Source organism: Hetaerina americana, unplaced genomic scaffold, assembly GCF_022747635.1.
Source record: "Hetaerina americana unplaced genomic scaffold, ioHetAmer1.1.p SCAF_2, whole genome shotgun sequence".
In the NCBI taxonomy this organism is placed as follows: domain Eukaryota; kingdom Metazoa; phylum Arthropoda; class Insecta; order Odonata; family Calopterygidae; genus Hetaerina; species Hetaerina americana.
This window is the reverse complement of record NW_027286763.1, coordinates 91,847,479-91,865,098: the sequence shown is the minus strand read 5'-3', so window position 1 is coordinate 91,865,098 and position 17,620 is coordinate 91,847,479.

Here is a 17,620-nt window from a genome sequence, read left to right as displayed (position 1 = left end):
GATTGCACACTTTGAACATCATTTACACAATTTAAGTCAAATGTTATAACCCTATTAGTGCATCTCGAAGGGGTCTACATTATGGCTTTTCCTTGGTGGCAGAGAACATTAGCTAGGTTCTTCGGATGAGGATGGAGGGAGGGATCTTCATTTCCTCCATCCTTCTATCGTTCTTCGGGGATCCCTTTCGCTCCCTTGCGAAGCACTTAAATTATAAACGAATGCAAAACTGGCGTTTGGAGCGACCTTTGGAGTAATGGTTCGCGATGAATAATTTCGGTGGTTTCGACGGTTATGAGCAATATGGTATGTGCTTATCCTGAAAAGGATGAGCACATACCATAAGCTCATCGCTAAATTGAGTCATTACTGTATTCTGTTGTTTGAGGTATTTGGCAGCTTTTGTACCCCATGAGGGAAGTTTTCCCAGCGTGATACACGAGATCCGAAACATAAATGTAAATAAATATTGGTATAAGGAGTTACATTTATATTTTTAATATTATAATTAGGACGATAATATATCCATTCAAGTAATATTGGAATCAAGAGGTATTTCAATAGGTAACTGGAAGGTGAGGTGAAAACATGCATATAAGAAAGTCATAACATATTCAAATAAAATCTTCAGTGAGATTAAAAACAAAATTGGTTGCTTATATTCATGAGCGAGTTGAAAGAAAATTATTTTTAATTTGGTACACGATGTATCAATCTCACACATGAAATAAAGATCAGAGACCATCTAATACAATACGGTGGTCCCAAGTTCCTTAGCAACGATGTAAGTGGTGTCTTTCTAGAACTCATGTCAACTACCATGTCGAATCATGACCAACCGGGCGTATAGTGCAACCTTTCGTAATAGGAAACATAGAAGTGGAATAATGGCGATCAGATGTGCAAAAGGTATTTATAATATCTAGGTACTTAGTTTTCCACTGAGATGACAAACAGTGACTCCACCGAGGGATTTTAATTTAAAATTCACTGACCAGAAATGCCACTCATTCATGAAGTTTTAAGTTAAAGTTTACCCTTTTCGTGCTCATAACTAAAGTAAATACTGTCTAAATTAAATTATTTTCTGAACTTTGCCTCTCAAGATATCATTTATATATCATGGTCTCGTAATACTTCGGTACTCCTGTACACCAGTTATGGTTCATTGATTCCTATGATATCCAATCTCATATTTTTTATTAAAGGGACCTTGATGGCCATCTGCCCAGCAATTGAGATTCTCAAATCATTAAATTTGGCTAAATGGCAAAATGTCTCTGAAGTTGATAAAGGCACATGCATTCAAGATTATTTTATTCTAAAACTTGTATTTCCAATCAGATGAGGTTTTTTATCTCAAACCAGATCTCTAAGACCATCTGTGGCATTTGGCTATGTGAGGGTGAATTTTAAAGAGTCATGCGAATGAGTGCAGTTGAAGCTCGAGTTTTCGTTAATCCTGGAGGACGGGATTTAAAATTATCTTGCTGGTTGTAGAGTGCTACAGGATTTAAACTTGACGAAGCGCGCGTTTTTCTCATGTGGGAGTATTTTCGGCATTAATTATTTGAAAATTTCCTCGGAGAAAATATTTTTCGCATATATAATATTGGCATATAATTCCGGCTTTCTTTGAATTAAGATTTTGTAAATGATTGATTGGTGAAAGTACCTAATTTTTAATATTATTAATCACCTGACTGGTGTATTATCCGACAGTAATCTCCTCTAAGTAATTATATCTACAGAAATGGCAAAACATCGTTCACTTGCAGGGAAAAAGTGTTTACTGCTCAATTTTTTAGTTGGAGGAATTATTACTGGCAACCTGAATAGAACTGAAAGTATTTTAGGGCTGAAAGTATATATTGAGGTATTTATAGTCTTTTATTGAAAAAAATAAGAAGCAATTAAGGATAAGGTGAGCACATTAAGGATAAGACAAGTGGCAGAAAACTCTAATCGAAAAGTGAAGAAGGCATTGTACGATAGCAAATATCTAATCACAACATGGAGTTGGAAAACTTTTTTAGGCTACCAGAAAATCTTAGACTAGGTAAAGTCAGAAAAGGCATATACAATGTTCAAGAAAATCGTCATGCAGTGACCTTAAGCTGGTAGAAGATAGTACTAAAATTAAAAAAAACAGATATGAAGAAGTTGCCTGGTATACTTTGTGCAATACTTTCATAGTATCATTCTACATACCCTGAGGGAAACAATAAAGTTGAATAATTACAATTCAAATGCGGAGGACACTCATTATATTCCTTTACGCAGAAAATTGAAGTTACCTTAGATCATCGTGAAGCCTTTAGTCATATTGTATAATATCATAAAGTTGGAAGGTGAAAAAACGGGGCCAAGGACGAGAGTTTTTTGCGCTACTCTATTCTGCTTTTCCTATTAGGTAGTTCAACCTTTTCCTGCGAGATGACACTCCAGCACAGGGTGACCGTCATTGGGAGTGTGTCGAAACGGACAACAAAATTTAGCTGTAGAAATGGGACTGAAATTTGCGATCGACGTTCAACGTAAAATGAGAAATTGAAATGAATCTATGAAAAAAATAATTAGACACCCCACCGTAGATTTCTTAAATATTTTGACGACTTATTTGTGGATATAAAAAAAGTCAAACACTTATGTTGGAAAAAATACGTCCATTACCTTAAAATAAATAATCAAGTAGTCATCTTTGACCTTGGGAAACTAATTTTGCCCCATGAACCGATTCTTTAGGCTAAGTTCATATAAATAATGATTGTACTTTACGACTTCATGCAAGGTTATGCTTAAATCTTTTGAAATTAGAAACATTTTGTAGCGTTTATCAAATGTTTTTAAAGTATGGTCGGATCAAACCGGTTTTACCTCAATAATATCTGGTGAAATCTAGAAAGTTTTTCTATTCCCTCAAGATGCGATTCTCCAAGGACGCGCCAGATACCACTGAATCAAATCATTTAGTTTTATCTGTTTAATGGTTTTCTCTGAACTAATATCTTTCATTCTATGAATTCACAGCCTTGTGATTAGTTCGGATAATATTTCCCGATATTTCGATGCACTGGTGATTTTTATCATTTGAGTATGAATCGAAAATTTATTTTGAGTCTGAATTAAAGCCGTTTCTAATGACATTTGTATCGTTGTCAGTGGATGGTCGTTATTTGGGACTCTTTAACGCTAAATGCTAAATCGTTGTTTCAGTTCTCCACTCAATATAGCTCCTTCTGTATTGCTTTCGTCAAAGCGCATTCCTGTTTAGTTTTTTGTGCAAGGTGTATTCCTTCACACCCACATCTTTTATCAATCCTCGTCTTGAATGTTTCATTGTACGTATCCCGCATTCATAATATTTTTCATCTCCATAGTAGTTCATCACTATCCTATGAGCAGCTTTTACGTCTTTCTCGCGCGAGAATACTTCAATCGGCTGTCTCATTTGTATCTAATTATACAGGCTCCTGCCTACTTCTGCCTTTCAATTCTTGCATTTTTACTCTTGTAACATTTTGTTTTGTTGAATGAATGACATTACTTCCCTCTTGAGACTGGACTCTTACATAAACTGTAGTCCTTACTTTAATATATTCATTTCATATTGAATATTAGTGCTTTGAATATTTTGGAGATGCAAACTGACGAGTTAATACTCGTAAAACACTGGACCATTTGGTGTCGAATGAAACTTTGCTGCTGACTTAAATACAGTAGTACCAAAAAGCTGTATTAATTATCCATTGAGATACGTCTTTTTGCATTGATTTTCTGGTACATAGAAGGAATGCCAAAAGATAAAGACAAGCATTAGTGATTGTTTAATTTTATACATTAGGACTATAGAATTATTAACGGAGACTTAGTAGAAAGATGAACGTATTATTCCTTACTATATTTATACGACGTGAAAAATCAAAAGGAAAGGTTTATCAAAGCAAAGCCTGTTAACATGGTGGAGTAATATCATCGTAATATATTCAATGTATTTTGTAATCATTCGGGAAATCAACTAAAATTATGGCATAACATTTGCACGGGTAGTTCGGCGACACATCCATATAGAAAACAGCTCCCTATATAGGTTTCCAGAAATTTGTGGATGGCTACAAATTATTTTATTTTTGTAAGAGTTATTTAATGAAACGAGTTAACAATTGTAAGTAAAAAAAATGGAAGGAATTTTAAAGATATTTCTCCCTCTATTTATTTTTATTCTTATCTCCGTGATCAGAAGTTTTCAACTCGTGTTTCTCTTTAAGCGAGACCTTTCCGAATTTCTCATCCTTTTAAACCGTGGCACTTCAACCACTTCATCATCTCGTCTCTGGACTCTCTCTTTTTTTTTCTTTTCCTCTTTTAGTTATTATTTATCCTGAAATTCCCCTCATCAGTAGGGAATCGGTAATAATTTGACTTGGGTCAGCTTCTTCTCGAAGGGAAAATCAATTGCGAGAATATATGAACGATGGAGAATTATCTCCATATTTCTTCAACGCAGAGGGAATTGGCTGGTGACAAATTTTGTTGAGTGTAATATTGGATGAGGGGGATGTAAAAGGGTTGAAGTTGAGGAGTCGGATTTAGGACCCAATAGCAACGAGAAAAGGGGTTTTGGTTCGTGCTTTTTTTCAACTGCGTCTGTGATGTACTCGAAAGTTCGCACTACATGGACGTTAGCATAAAAAGTTTTATATTTGAAAGAAACATTGATAGATACAAAAGCCTCTTGATCTTTTAGTCCTAGAATATATTTATTAGAAGATTCACATCACACACTTTTCCAAAGTATTCATGTAGAATTATCCGACAGATTGATGTGTTACGATGACAGTTAAAATAAGAAATATCATTAAATGATGATTTTAATTATGTCAAGCTAATTATTAGTAGTGATTCAGGGGTGATATGAAGTGTTTGTTAAATTATTTCATATTTTCACTCCTTGAAATTAATCAAAATAATTTTTCACTAGCACAAATTTCTATAAAAAGGTATGTGTGATGGGTGAACAGCATGTTAAAAAGTGATGGTTATGGAAATTATATTGGGAGATATTATTGGGGAAAATGGCAGGGCACATTTCAAAAAAAGCGGCATAAACTCTGGGAGGGGTGGTTCATAACGTTTGCAAGCTTGAGTGTTAATGGAGGAAAAGGGAAGAATAAGAAGAGTCACCCGTAAGAGATTGAGAGAAAAAGACGAGAAGTACGGAAGCGAGCGGCGTTTAGATGGGCGGGGGTGAAGCGAGAGCCTGTGTAGTAGTTGGGGAGTAAGTCGAGCCAGTCATCTTCCCTTTCTTTTCCTCCTATTTCGTCGGAGCACTTTCTGTCTCCGTCCGTCTTCTTCTACGCCTGCTCTCCCTCCCGCCCTCTTTCTTGGAAACTCGACAACCATCCCAATTGGAGTCGCAATTATGCATGCCTCCGAAGCTTCAACTCTTTTCTCCTCCGTTCCCCTCCCTTCCCTCTCGCCTTGCTTGCCCACCCCTCCTCCATCCCCTCTCCTCAATTCCCCCCGACTACGGTTCCCTCACACCACTGCAAAATGTAGAGATGGCTTTGAAACATTGTCTCTCTCGCCCCATTTCTCACTCCCCTCCGTCACTTCCTTCGCCCCCTTTAGACCCTCTCCCCACCTCATCACCCTCTCCTACTCTCTCTTTCTCTCTGAGCTGTGTTTTTGAATGAATATTTTGCTCTGCCACGGCGAGGGACAATTGCTCCACTTTAATTTGATGGGTTTGGATGACTGGCGATGTATACTTTAACGCTCGTAATAACCTTGCTCCGTGCCCCCGTATTTCTTTCCGCAATTCTTTTTTTATTCCTCTGGTCGTTTGCTTTTTATTCAAGCGGCTGTGTTTGGGGTGAATAAAAGGGATATGTTTTTGTTTGGGGCGATGGCTTTGACGGCTGATACATTTTAATCCTACTGTCTCGACTTCTTAGTACGGTCTATTTGCACATTTTAAAGAGAGTACGCTTTAGTGAGTGTGGTTGAATGACAGAACGCTTCAAGCATTTGCCACGTCGTTTACGTATTTGCTCAATTTGTTTCCTTATCAAATTTTTTTGGCGCCTGGGAAAGCTATTTTTATTAGAGTCGTGTCGTTCAAGTCTTGATTAGAATGTTTTATTTAAATTGTATCTGCATTAATTGAAAGAAATATTAGGAAATTAGGAAATTTAGTTTGTATTTGATGTTTTCACCAATAAATGAATGGGTTTTTTATAACTAGTTTTGCTACTGTGACAAAACTAGTAATATATCAATTTATTCAATTTTGAAACGCTCAGATATAAACTTATTTCATGCCCGGAAATAGCCTAGCAGGAATGTTCAGTTATGTACGCGAGTGATAAAGGCTCATGCGATATTTTGAAATTGTCTTTTTTCAAAAGCTTTGTATGTTGTGAATTCGCCTGAAATGGAGTTCTGCGAATTTTGGCCGCAACCGTGAAGAGCAAGAAATTGTTGCTAATTATGATATTTTATGGGCCAAATGTTGTGATCGAAATACAGGGGACTCATTTTTTCTTTTTAAACTAATTTTCTTGAAGATCGTAATAGCTTGAAGAGTACTATATAATAGTGTGGTGTAATTGTATGATACTCTAAATTTTATTATGTCTGAATGAATTTAAGGGACCATTTTTATTTGAATGAGCAACTTGGGCGCAAGTTAAAAAAATGGTCACAAAAGAGCGTTTACCAAAACTATGAATGAAAAGAATTCATTCCCTGGGGTAGATTGAAAAAATGTGTCTAGGCAAAAATGAAATTGAACACACTTAATGCACTTTTTTCTACATATATCTCGTGAACTTCAAGCCAAGAAATTTGGCATTGATAAATTTCAAATTGTGTTTAAATTTCCTTAATAAAGCATGCATCTATGGAAAGAGCTCAATTTGAACCTGAATCAAACATAAAAACATTCATCATCTAGGTAAAATTCTTATAAAAGTAAATTTTGGCACATATTATAAAATTAAGTTTTTAAAGATCTAATTGATCAATTACCTAAGTAAGGAGCAACCCTACCTCAGCTTGAAATTAATGAATCTGGATTGTATCTAAGTTCTTGATTTTAGTGGGACGCAACTGAATCGGGATAAAATTTAGCTCCAATTATAACGACCTATACTGTAAGCGATATTGGATTGAATTGATTACGACGAATTAGTAAGGTTAGCTTTTGCTTTTTTTGTAGTACAGAAAATAGGATAATTAAGTATTTTAAGTTCTCCTTTTTTCAGTGAAAGTACCGATTTTTTATTGACTATCTAAGCTTAAAAGTTAAACTTCTAAAATAACTATTTCCGCTAGATAATTTCTTTGGAGATTCTTCTACATTTACATTACATATTCCGTATAAAATTAAAGGTCAAGATACATTTTCACTCTTCCCGTACTCACGCCGTCGAATTAAATTTTTTTTCAACTTAGTTTAGTATTATTCTCTCCGCCCTGATTTTTATCAAATGAGCATATGAAATGGCCTCTGAAAATTATTTCTCAAAATTTATTCCTGTCAATTCTATCAAGAAATATTTTAGGCCGTCTTTTATTATGCTTCCTAGTTACTGTTTAGAAGTCCTTCTCATTAAGGGTAACGGGTGGGCCCATAATGCCCAGTTATTTATTCCATTATTTCCCTAAGGTTTGCCATAGTGTAATTGGTTGCTATTTATGTCATAGTTTTATGAAGATTAATTATTTTCTGTTGTACAAGAGAAGTTTAACTGTAGAAGGACCAAGTTCAGCGGAGTACGAGAAAAAAAGATGAAGCCGTAGATATACATTTACCTTTTACTAGGCATAAACCCTTTGAGATCGTTCTGAAGCCAGCGTACATAATAATAACATCGACGGAAGGAATTGGGACCGTAGGACCGTAGTGAACGACATAGTAACGGCTGTAGGAATAGACTGCGATGTTTTATTGCAGAGTACTTTCCATTGAACAAATAGTATGAGAGAAAGGTGTCCTTCTCTCACGAAATATTACTATTTAATCTAGATATTAGTTCACCTCATTTTTCTCCATAACAGAATATTTTTCAGAAGAAAAAAATTAAAATTTTCCACATTTTCTAAACTCGTTGACCTAAACGCATTTTTTTTTGCAACGACATTATATTTAACTTTTCTGGAAACGGCTCTTTCAGATAAGTAATTTAATCATTTTCCCTACCAATAAAGCAAAAATGATTCCAAAATATTTCGCCCTGCCTTCATAGTTATTGCATATTAAATGGAGACTTTTTGAGAGACTATCGTGAAAATAGTTTTTTTAAATTATCTAAATTTAAATCCTGCATAGAAGTATACACAATGCCTTCCAAATTACCAAGGGCGCGTGCGTATGCAACGTGTGACACCTTTTACATGTAACTTCAACGCACTGTAGATTATAAGGAATGTAAGTTATTGCTCAGTTCTCATACAGCAAACGTATTTTGGGATTTTAATGAAAAGTAAACACCTAACTCCAGTTTTCTAAGGATTTTTATTAATCTATTCCCAAATAGCAAATATTTACCATTCATTTATTTTCATTTGAATAATAAATCAATGAAACGGATCATGCATGAAAAAATGGATAATGAAGTGTTCGTATATTTATATTCGTATAATGTGTTGTGTAAAAATTTAATACTATGTTACATTGCTCATTTCATAGTAATATAAATGTAGTACAATTTGTTTGTTCTATTATTGAGTCATTTGTTGACGTGGTAAGCTGAAACGTTTTTCATTCGTCTACTGCTACAACGAGGTAACACACTTAATACGCTGCGTAATAATTCTGCTTTCGTCAAAACAAATCATTAATCGAGCCCTATGTAATGCTACTAGAGGCTCATGAAAAGCCTGCCCTTCTGTTTAACACCACTAGAGGATGGTTTAAAATATTGTTCCTTTTTCTCATTCACCAATATACTGAAACACCTCTGTGGAAACAGTTTTTCATGACCAGAGCTAGAATTAGGTGAAATAAACATATTTCCACTTGCAACTACTGCCGCTGACGCTGAATATTGGTGGCAAATTAGCGGAATGTAGATGTGTACATTGAATTTTCAGCTAAAAATGAACTAAATATATGATTACATTTTGCACATTGAATTAATCCAATAAACGTTATTGTTGTCACTCTTTTTAGAACTGCCCTCCTTATAATGGATACGGTGGTAAAGTTGGGTTTAAAACTATAAACACAGTCATCAACCCCATGATTGATTTGATAGTTAATGTTATATATTGCCCAACGGCGTGTAAAATTCACACAATTGGGTAGGGAGGCAGATCCTTTCCTTCTGCCGATTATAGTTTCCCAGGAAGTACTGGTATGCAAAAAATTTCACAGCTCGGGTGAAGCTGAGGGTGCCCAAAGGCTCACCCGGGAATCGAACCCGGGGCCTCGCGCCAATGGTCCAAAGCTCTACCCCTGGACCATCACGTCCCTTATAGAGGTAAATGCGTTCAGGTAATGGTTCTGGCGTAGATTTGGCCCTGGGTTCCAACCAAGTACCTAAACCCAACAAGTGTGAGTTTTTGCGGAGACGTCAAGCGTCGGAATATACTACCTTGATCAAAAAGTTCCCGGAATAACCACCGTGTGGCGCTCCCATCGTTCCGATTTGAGTTCTGTTTTTTTTGTTAAATTGGTACATCTGTTGTTGATATTCCCTTTAAATCTTAGTGTCATAACTTGACATTTGCAAAAGTTACGTAGCCAAGAGTACATCTATCTCTGTGTGTGTTGGCGATTTTTTACAATTTCAGACATGGATTTAAATTTGCAACAACGAACTTGTATTAAATTTTGCGTAAAAAACGGATTTAGTGGCGCACGGACGTTGGAAATGTTGGAAAAGTGTTTCGGCAACGATTCTCTAAAAAAAAACGGTCGTTTACCAGTGGCACGAGCGGTTCAGAAGTGGTCGTGAGTCAATCGAAGATGATGAACGCAGTGGCAGACCATCGACATCGAAAGTCGGTGAAAAAATTGATAAAGTAAAAGAAATGTTGGTCAATAACCGCAAATTAACCATCAGAGAAATAGCGGAGGACTTGAACATTGCCTATGGATCCGCCCAAGACATTGTGGTTAATGATTTGCGTTTCCGTCGTGTAGCAGCAAAGTTGGTGCCAAAAGACCTCAATTTCATGCAAAAAAGAGACCGTGTTGACGTCGCAAAAGACATGATTTGCGAGGCTGAATCCGATCCCACATTCATCAAAAGGATCATTACTGGAGACGAGACGTGGGTTTATGAGTACGACACGCAATCCAGACATCAGGCAAGTGAATGGCGTTCACCAAATGAGCCGAGACCAAAAAAACCACGTCGTTTTCAGTCAAAAAAGAAGGCAATGCTGACGGTTTTCATGGATTACAACGGTGTAGTGCATCATGAATTTTTGCCAGAAGGCCAGACAGTAAACAAAGAGTATTATTTGGGCGTTATGAGACGTTTGCGTGAAGCAATTCGCCGAAAGAGACCAGAAATGTGGGCAGAAAACTCGTGGATTTTGCACCATGATAACGCACCGTCGCACAGTGCTATCATTATTCGTAATTTTTTGACGAAAAATGCAACAAATACCATCCAACAGCCACCGAATTCACCTGATTTGGCTCCCTGTGACTTCTTTCTGTTCAATCGAGTTAAAAAACCATTACGGGGAACGCGTTTTAGCAGCCGAGAGGAAGTAATGGAAAAATCGCAGGAAGCACTGATGGACATACCGAAAACCGAATATAAATTCCGGGAAATTTTTGATCAAGGTAGTACTTCATGGCATGATAATAAATGGCATAGGTCTAAGGATTCATCATGTGGAATATTGACATTCTAAATGACCTTCTTTTTGAAGACTCCGCGATGCTTATGCGGAAGTCGTCTTACTCATAAATTTGCTTCTCTACCAATGCGAATCGGTGGATTAATCCTTGTTTACTTCGTTTTCCTAGAACACTAGAATTTTTCTTGTTGGTCATCTAGTTCAAGAACCCAGGGGCTTGACCTAGAAAATTTTTACTTTTGACAAATATATATTTAGATTCGAATATTGAAGGTATTGTAGTACCAAAATTTGGGTTTTATGTTCCCGTGAAGCTGACACGATATCACTTGCATCTCAATTGCTAAAAATACGCTACAATCCAACTGCGTCATAACGCGTTGCTTTAGGTAAGAATTAGATTTAGCTGTGGATAGTTGCTATTTCGTAAAGTATGTAAAGAAGAACAGAGAATTTAAGATCGAACTATTTGTTGCACGTAGTTCTGTCAAAAAAATTAGGAGATCGTAGAACTTTAAAGCTCCTCGTATTAAGTTTTGTGCTACTTTTAACGTCCAGAAAATAATCACTCGCTCGAATTTGGGTGATCATATACCGCCATGCCTTTCGTAATGTACAGGTCTCCCCTCCAGTCAAGTTCTGAAAGCAATTTACAAGTAATACATACCCTGTATTTATTTTCAGGAGATATTTAGTCTGGATTGTATCAAAATTCTGAGTTGATTTTTTAAGTCTTTTAATATTATGTAACGGTAAAGGCCAACCTAAGAATTCTAAATTTTTGTCCTCAAAGTTAAGCCTATATATCTTTGCTGCTGACTTAGGTAAAAGTTTAGAGGTATATTTAGTTTCGTTTTATTGAAACTGATGCTGATGTTCACACGATATATAAATATTTCACCAGATCATGGAAGATGTTATTTCATATCAAGCCGACTTTATTACTGCTTCGTTTTATTCGTAATGTGGGGGTGCTGTAGAAAACTGCTTGTTCCCACCAAGGAATTGTGACTTCAATACTCTGAAGTTAAATGATAATTTCATTTTTAAATAATTATTTCAAAACACACCAGACAGATCCCGTTTAACCTAATGAAGTTAGACGCATAGGGATTTTGGATATCCCTCTTAACCTACTCTTGGATGTTCTTTTGCTGCCAAACTCGTCCTCCATTTGCATCCCTCCTATTTCACGGTTAGGAGTCTTTTTATCGCTTTTTTATTGCTTCCCCCTCTCTCTTCGTTCATCCCCCACTTCCACCTTCCCTCGTCTCCCTCGCCTCTCCCACCCTTCTCTTAATTCGTTTCCAGCCGACGTTTCGACCCTCCCTACTCACCCCTCCGCTAACCCGCCAAATCCTCACCCTCCATCCACTCTTCATCCCCTTCTTTCTTTTCAAACTCTAACTTGAGCGAAGATGAAGACGGGGAAGGGGAGACGAGGGAGGGGCGTAATTGGTAATAAATCTGTTTAGTGAAATTGAAATGGTCTCTTGGAAGCATTTTTAACGCCTCTGGTGGCTGAACCACGAAACTCTACTCTCTCTCTCTCTTCTTCCGACTGTCAGATGAAGAGGATGGGTTTTCGGCAGAGGAAAGGAAATTTGGCGCGTTCTACTAGCTGGTATAAGAAAAGCAATGGAGGGGGGTAGGGGGCGTGGATAGTAGAAGTCGAAAAGGGAACTGTGGTGTGGGGGGCGTGACGTGGAAAGAAGAGTATGGTGGGGAGGGGCTGGGAAATGAGGATGGAGGAAAGAGTTAAACTGAGGGTGTTACCGAGTATTAAAGTAGGGATAGGATTTGAAATGGAGGTTTTGGAGGTGTGTATTAGGGTTTGTAAGAAACAAGACCGGTGGATCGAAGGGAAAGGGGGAAAAAGGGATGGGAAGTGATATCGGAGCATTCGGGAACGTCTCATTTCAGTTAGTGCTTTATTGTGAGCGGAGGGGGAATCGGGGAAATGGAATAGAAACTTGCGCGTCCGGGAAGGGACTGGGGTCGCTTTCGTCCCGAGCCTCTTCGAATGAAGTAGTCCATTCTTTAAGTGTTCGAAAGGATGTTGGGTGCCAAGAGGGGCGCAGATTTGGAGAGTTTGCTTGTTTTCCAATCGGCAGCCCATTCCACTTCTCAAGTGTTCGTTCTCCTCGCCAACATCAATTCTGCCATTTTTTCTTTCACATTGCCTTAGTCTCCGTCTTTATTTTCTAGATGTAATTGCTTTTACTCGAATTCCCTTGGATTTTATTTTTTCTTGCCAATTACCTCAGCATTTCACTTTTATTTCTTGAGTTTTTGGCTGTGGTACCAAATCATTCATTATATACAAACTATGCCTTTGATGGATTTGGGTTATTTTTTTTTTAACTCGTGAATAAATTTTGTTCATCCGAAACCTATATTAACTGGTAGATTACCAATAATAATAATAGGATCTATAAATTTCGTTTTTTAGGATTTTTTAATGGAAAATTTCCTAAAAAATAGTACCGTCTGGGTCAAGTCCAGTGTTTGAAATCAAATCACACTAGAGACTGTTTTTTTCAATGAACTTATAATAAGAGACGATTCCTCGAACTGTTTGATGAGGAGATAATGTTACATAGGTTCATATTATCTGGCCACTTGGTCTGCCGATTTAAATATAAATTCTTGGGGAAACCCAGCGTGAAATATGTCAGCTCATCCATAGATTCTTAGACTTGGTTCTGAAGCTGACCTTTAAAATTAGACTGTAAATTATTTAAGAAATCAATGGTTGATTATTGACAGCGAATTCTTTAGTCAAGGAACGTAAATATGAATTAATTGATTCATTATACATGATTTGATAGATATTTACGATGAATTATTTATTCATGCAAATTATTTTCACCATCGTTTTTTGTAAAAATAGGTTTCATAAATTCAACTTCTCTTTTTTTCGAAAGTTGGGTTACATTTGCTCTATAACTATTTCCCACTTTGACAATTTACAAAGCTCGGCAATTTGTGCTCTCTTGGGATCAGGAAGTTAAACTTAGCATTTTTTATGAATACATATTTTTTGGTTACTGCGAGATACATTTATTAATTAGATTTCGCTATATATATACATATATATATATATATACATATATATATATAAATATATATATATATACATATATATATATATATATATATATATATATATATATATATAATGGGCTGACACAATATAACACAAATAGAATAGAATAGCAACATTTAAAAGGACACTCACACGGATAATTGTTCGAGCTTTCGTATATATACATATATATATATATATATATATATATATATATATATATATATATATATATATATATGTATATATATATACACATATATATATATATATATATATACACATATATATATATACATACATATATATATATATACACACATATATATATATATATACATACATATATATATAGTATATACACACACATATATATATACATATATATATATATATATATATTATATATATTTAGATTCATAGATTTATTAGCTTAATAATATTTTTATCGAAACCTAAATGCTTCAATATTTCTGTAGAATTGGGCTGAATCTTATCGTGTATGCGCTGCTACTTATGCATAAAGTAATTTTCAATTTCTTTTGATTTTAGAAAATATTTGTGCTAAATACAGGCATTCACATTATTATCCCTGTGCTGATTGAATAAAATGCTTTCGAAAACGACGTAAATACCCCGTGATCCACCAAAAAGGGGTGTGGCAGGTGTCGCAAGCACCAAATGGGAATGGTAGGTGGTAAGGGAGGATATGGGAGATGAATGGGAAAGGGAAAAATATGTATTAAATATCTATCAAATATCGTGAAAATATTTGTACATACTGGAGGAAGGGTCAATACAAAACAAGGGTTAATTCACCTAATAAATTAGTTATTTGTTATGCGAAAAAAGGGAATAAAAATTAACCACAACCATTAATAGACAGGCCTTCACCATAACCTGACAGGTAGTGCTGAATTGGAAAGTAAGAGTGGGAAAATTCTACTTTCACATGTAAACTCATAGTCTCCGGCCCTTAAGTCACAGGTAGGGAATGTGACACACCACTGTAGGGAGCGGACGGCGTGAGGCCCTCCCGCCCCACCGAGAGAGACGAGGGATGGAAAGAGAAGATTTAATGAAATAGGTATTACCTTGTACTTTAAATGCCCGAAAAAATATGGTAAATAATAATATTCTCAAGAGAGTCAAATTCGCAATGCAAACAGAACCTAATATTATGAGACTCTTTTTTAGCATGAATGAAAAAAATAAAGCCTTCATCACTGGCAAATATTCCATCTATTGAGATAATTGAATGCTGATTATTCCTGGAATAGGTACTGGCCTCCCTACACTGTTGCGTAAATTTTCCTCGTCGTTTGTGCTAGATAGAGTAAGCTTTACCCTCACACATAAAACTAACCTTCGTATTGGCTACTGCCGTTGTTGGTATTATTATTAAACTACCCGAGTTTTGTTGCTCCATTTTATTATTAATAAGGTTTTTGCCCCTCAATCTCAAGCTTAAAATCATAAATGTTCAAAAGAAATATTTGTAGTGTTATCACATGAAATTTACGATAATCTGGACGTATGCGTCGAAACAATGCGCATAGCTAATAACAACCAAACACTGCTTCCGCTAGTTTACTGATGATTCTGATAATCATTAATGGCTTTTCATACAAAGCATCTAAAGCAAGCTCCGAAACGTGAATTGAACCTTTCTTAGAATTTTAAGATTTATAAATTTGTTTAGTTTATACTCTTATCCAACCAAAGTGTACGACGTATTTTATCTACGATGCTGAATAGCTGTTGATTTTTTCCCCGTCAACCTATGATATTAAATTATGATGTTAAAACAGATGTTAATGAATTATAGTTGTGGAATATTCTCAAAAAATATTTTCTATCTTCCTATTAAAATTAAGTTTTTTCGTTTTCTCCGGTTTTCAACACGAAGCACAAAAACGCCTCCCCGAATCCAGATGGCGTAACCGACGCAACTTTGCAATTTTCCCTCCGCGTCATTGTAAATTGAAAAATTTGTCTTTTCTCTCTTTTTTATGTATTCCATCTATTCTCTTTTGCCACTTTAACTCAATTTTATTTTACCAAATATCACGATGAGTTTAATTTCATTTCTTCCATTTCCTTAAATTTTTCATTATTTCATCTTTTTGCGCCTCAATTAAGATTATTTGAAAGTTTGAGCGGTAATGTCACCATTATTCGTACTTCTTCCAGCTTCTCTTTTTTAAGTCAATAATTGAATGTAAATTATTAAAAGCCCTCATTGTGGCAAAATCATTTTTTGTTTTGTTCACTGTTAGGTATAGTACATTCATTTAGTAAATTTCATTCTGACATGCCTCTCTCTACGTTTTCAAGTGTACTTTCTAGGTTCTTTTTCTTATTTTTTAGATCAATTTTTTCTCAACGGGTTTTTACGAAAACTTATCATGCCTCACAATATGTGTTAAAATGAAAAATAAAACAAAATAATGCGAAAGAAATGAAAAATATTAGATTTTAGTGCATTCGAGACCTTTTTTTTCTCCAGCAATCCGTAGAATTGATATGCTTCCATTTATTCATCATTTAATTTTGGAATGCCATTAAGGCGATGCTAATGTATTATGATGCAAGACATGAACCACAGAAGTAACAAAATATTGATCGTTTGTTGCTGCTATGGTTCATATCTCGCAATCATGGAGAAATATATCCTAAGTTTACCTCTTAATGATATGTTTTCTATATTAAAAATATGCTCTATGCTATCTCTCTCCAGTGCTATTTGTATACGCCTGTGAATTTTGCTATCTCTGGTGATCCTCTATTCGAAAAAGCAAAATACCTACACTTTAATGCTTCATTTTTATTTTTGTTGCTCTTCTCAATTAGATAATATTAGGTTATCGCTGAAAAACTTGCTATTTTTCATTTCTTTTAAAGCTTAACTTTATCATTTTGTCCAAGCCAAGTAACCTTTTTAATTTCCCATTTTCTCGGCCACCACGTACTTCATCGTAAGAAGTATGAGTAATATCTGGTCTTTTATATGCCATCGTTAAAGTAAAGATGAAGGTGCACATCCTTGCCGACTTCTTTGATAGTTTTTGTTCCTTCAGTGGTGGATAGCATGCTCGGTACAACCTAAATTACTGTCACTTAAAATTTTTAGTATATATTGTGAATAAACGTGTATCTTCCATCATTTTGCGATACTTTTAGCTCTGCAGTATAAAGAGGATTATGTTCCAGCGGAGATTTATCTTTTTACATGCCTTTTTTGAGTTAATAAATAAGAATGAATAATGAGGGTAAAAAATAACAGAAACTTGACACTTCCACACACTTTTAATGCCCTACGACCATGGTTTTGATGCTGCGCATCATAGCAAGAAATAATGAGCTCTACGGCCTCTCAATAAAGAAGAAAGGGGAAGAAAACTCCAATGGCCGTAAGGATTAGTTGCCAATCTAGTTGCCTCCTTCCTCTTCACCAATACGTTTAAAGTACCCCTCCCCTTTCCATCTTCCACCTATTTCGATTGGTCCCCCCAACTCCCACAGTCTCTATATAAATATGACGTTTGTCTACGGTTGTTTACTTTCAACCTTGTGTTGGAGGTGTTTTCCCTTCGGTTCGCTGAAGAGGGCCACTTTGTGGCCGAAACACGCGTGTTCGACGCACTTCCTAGTTGCTTTTTACCTGTGTCCAGATTCTCCCAGAAGTTGGGCCCTTTTGAGTGTGTG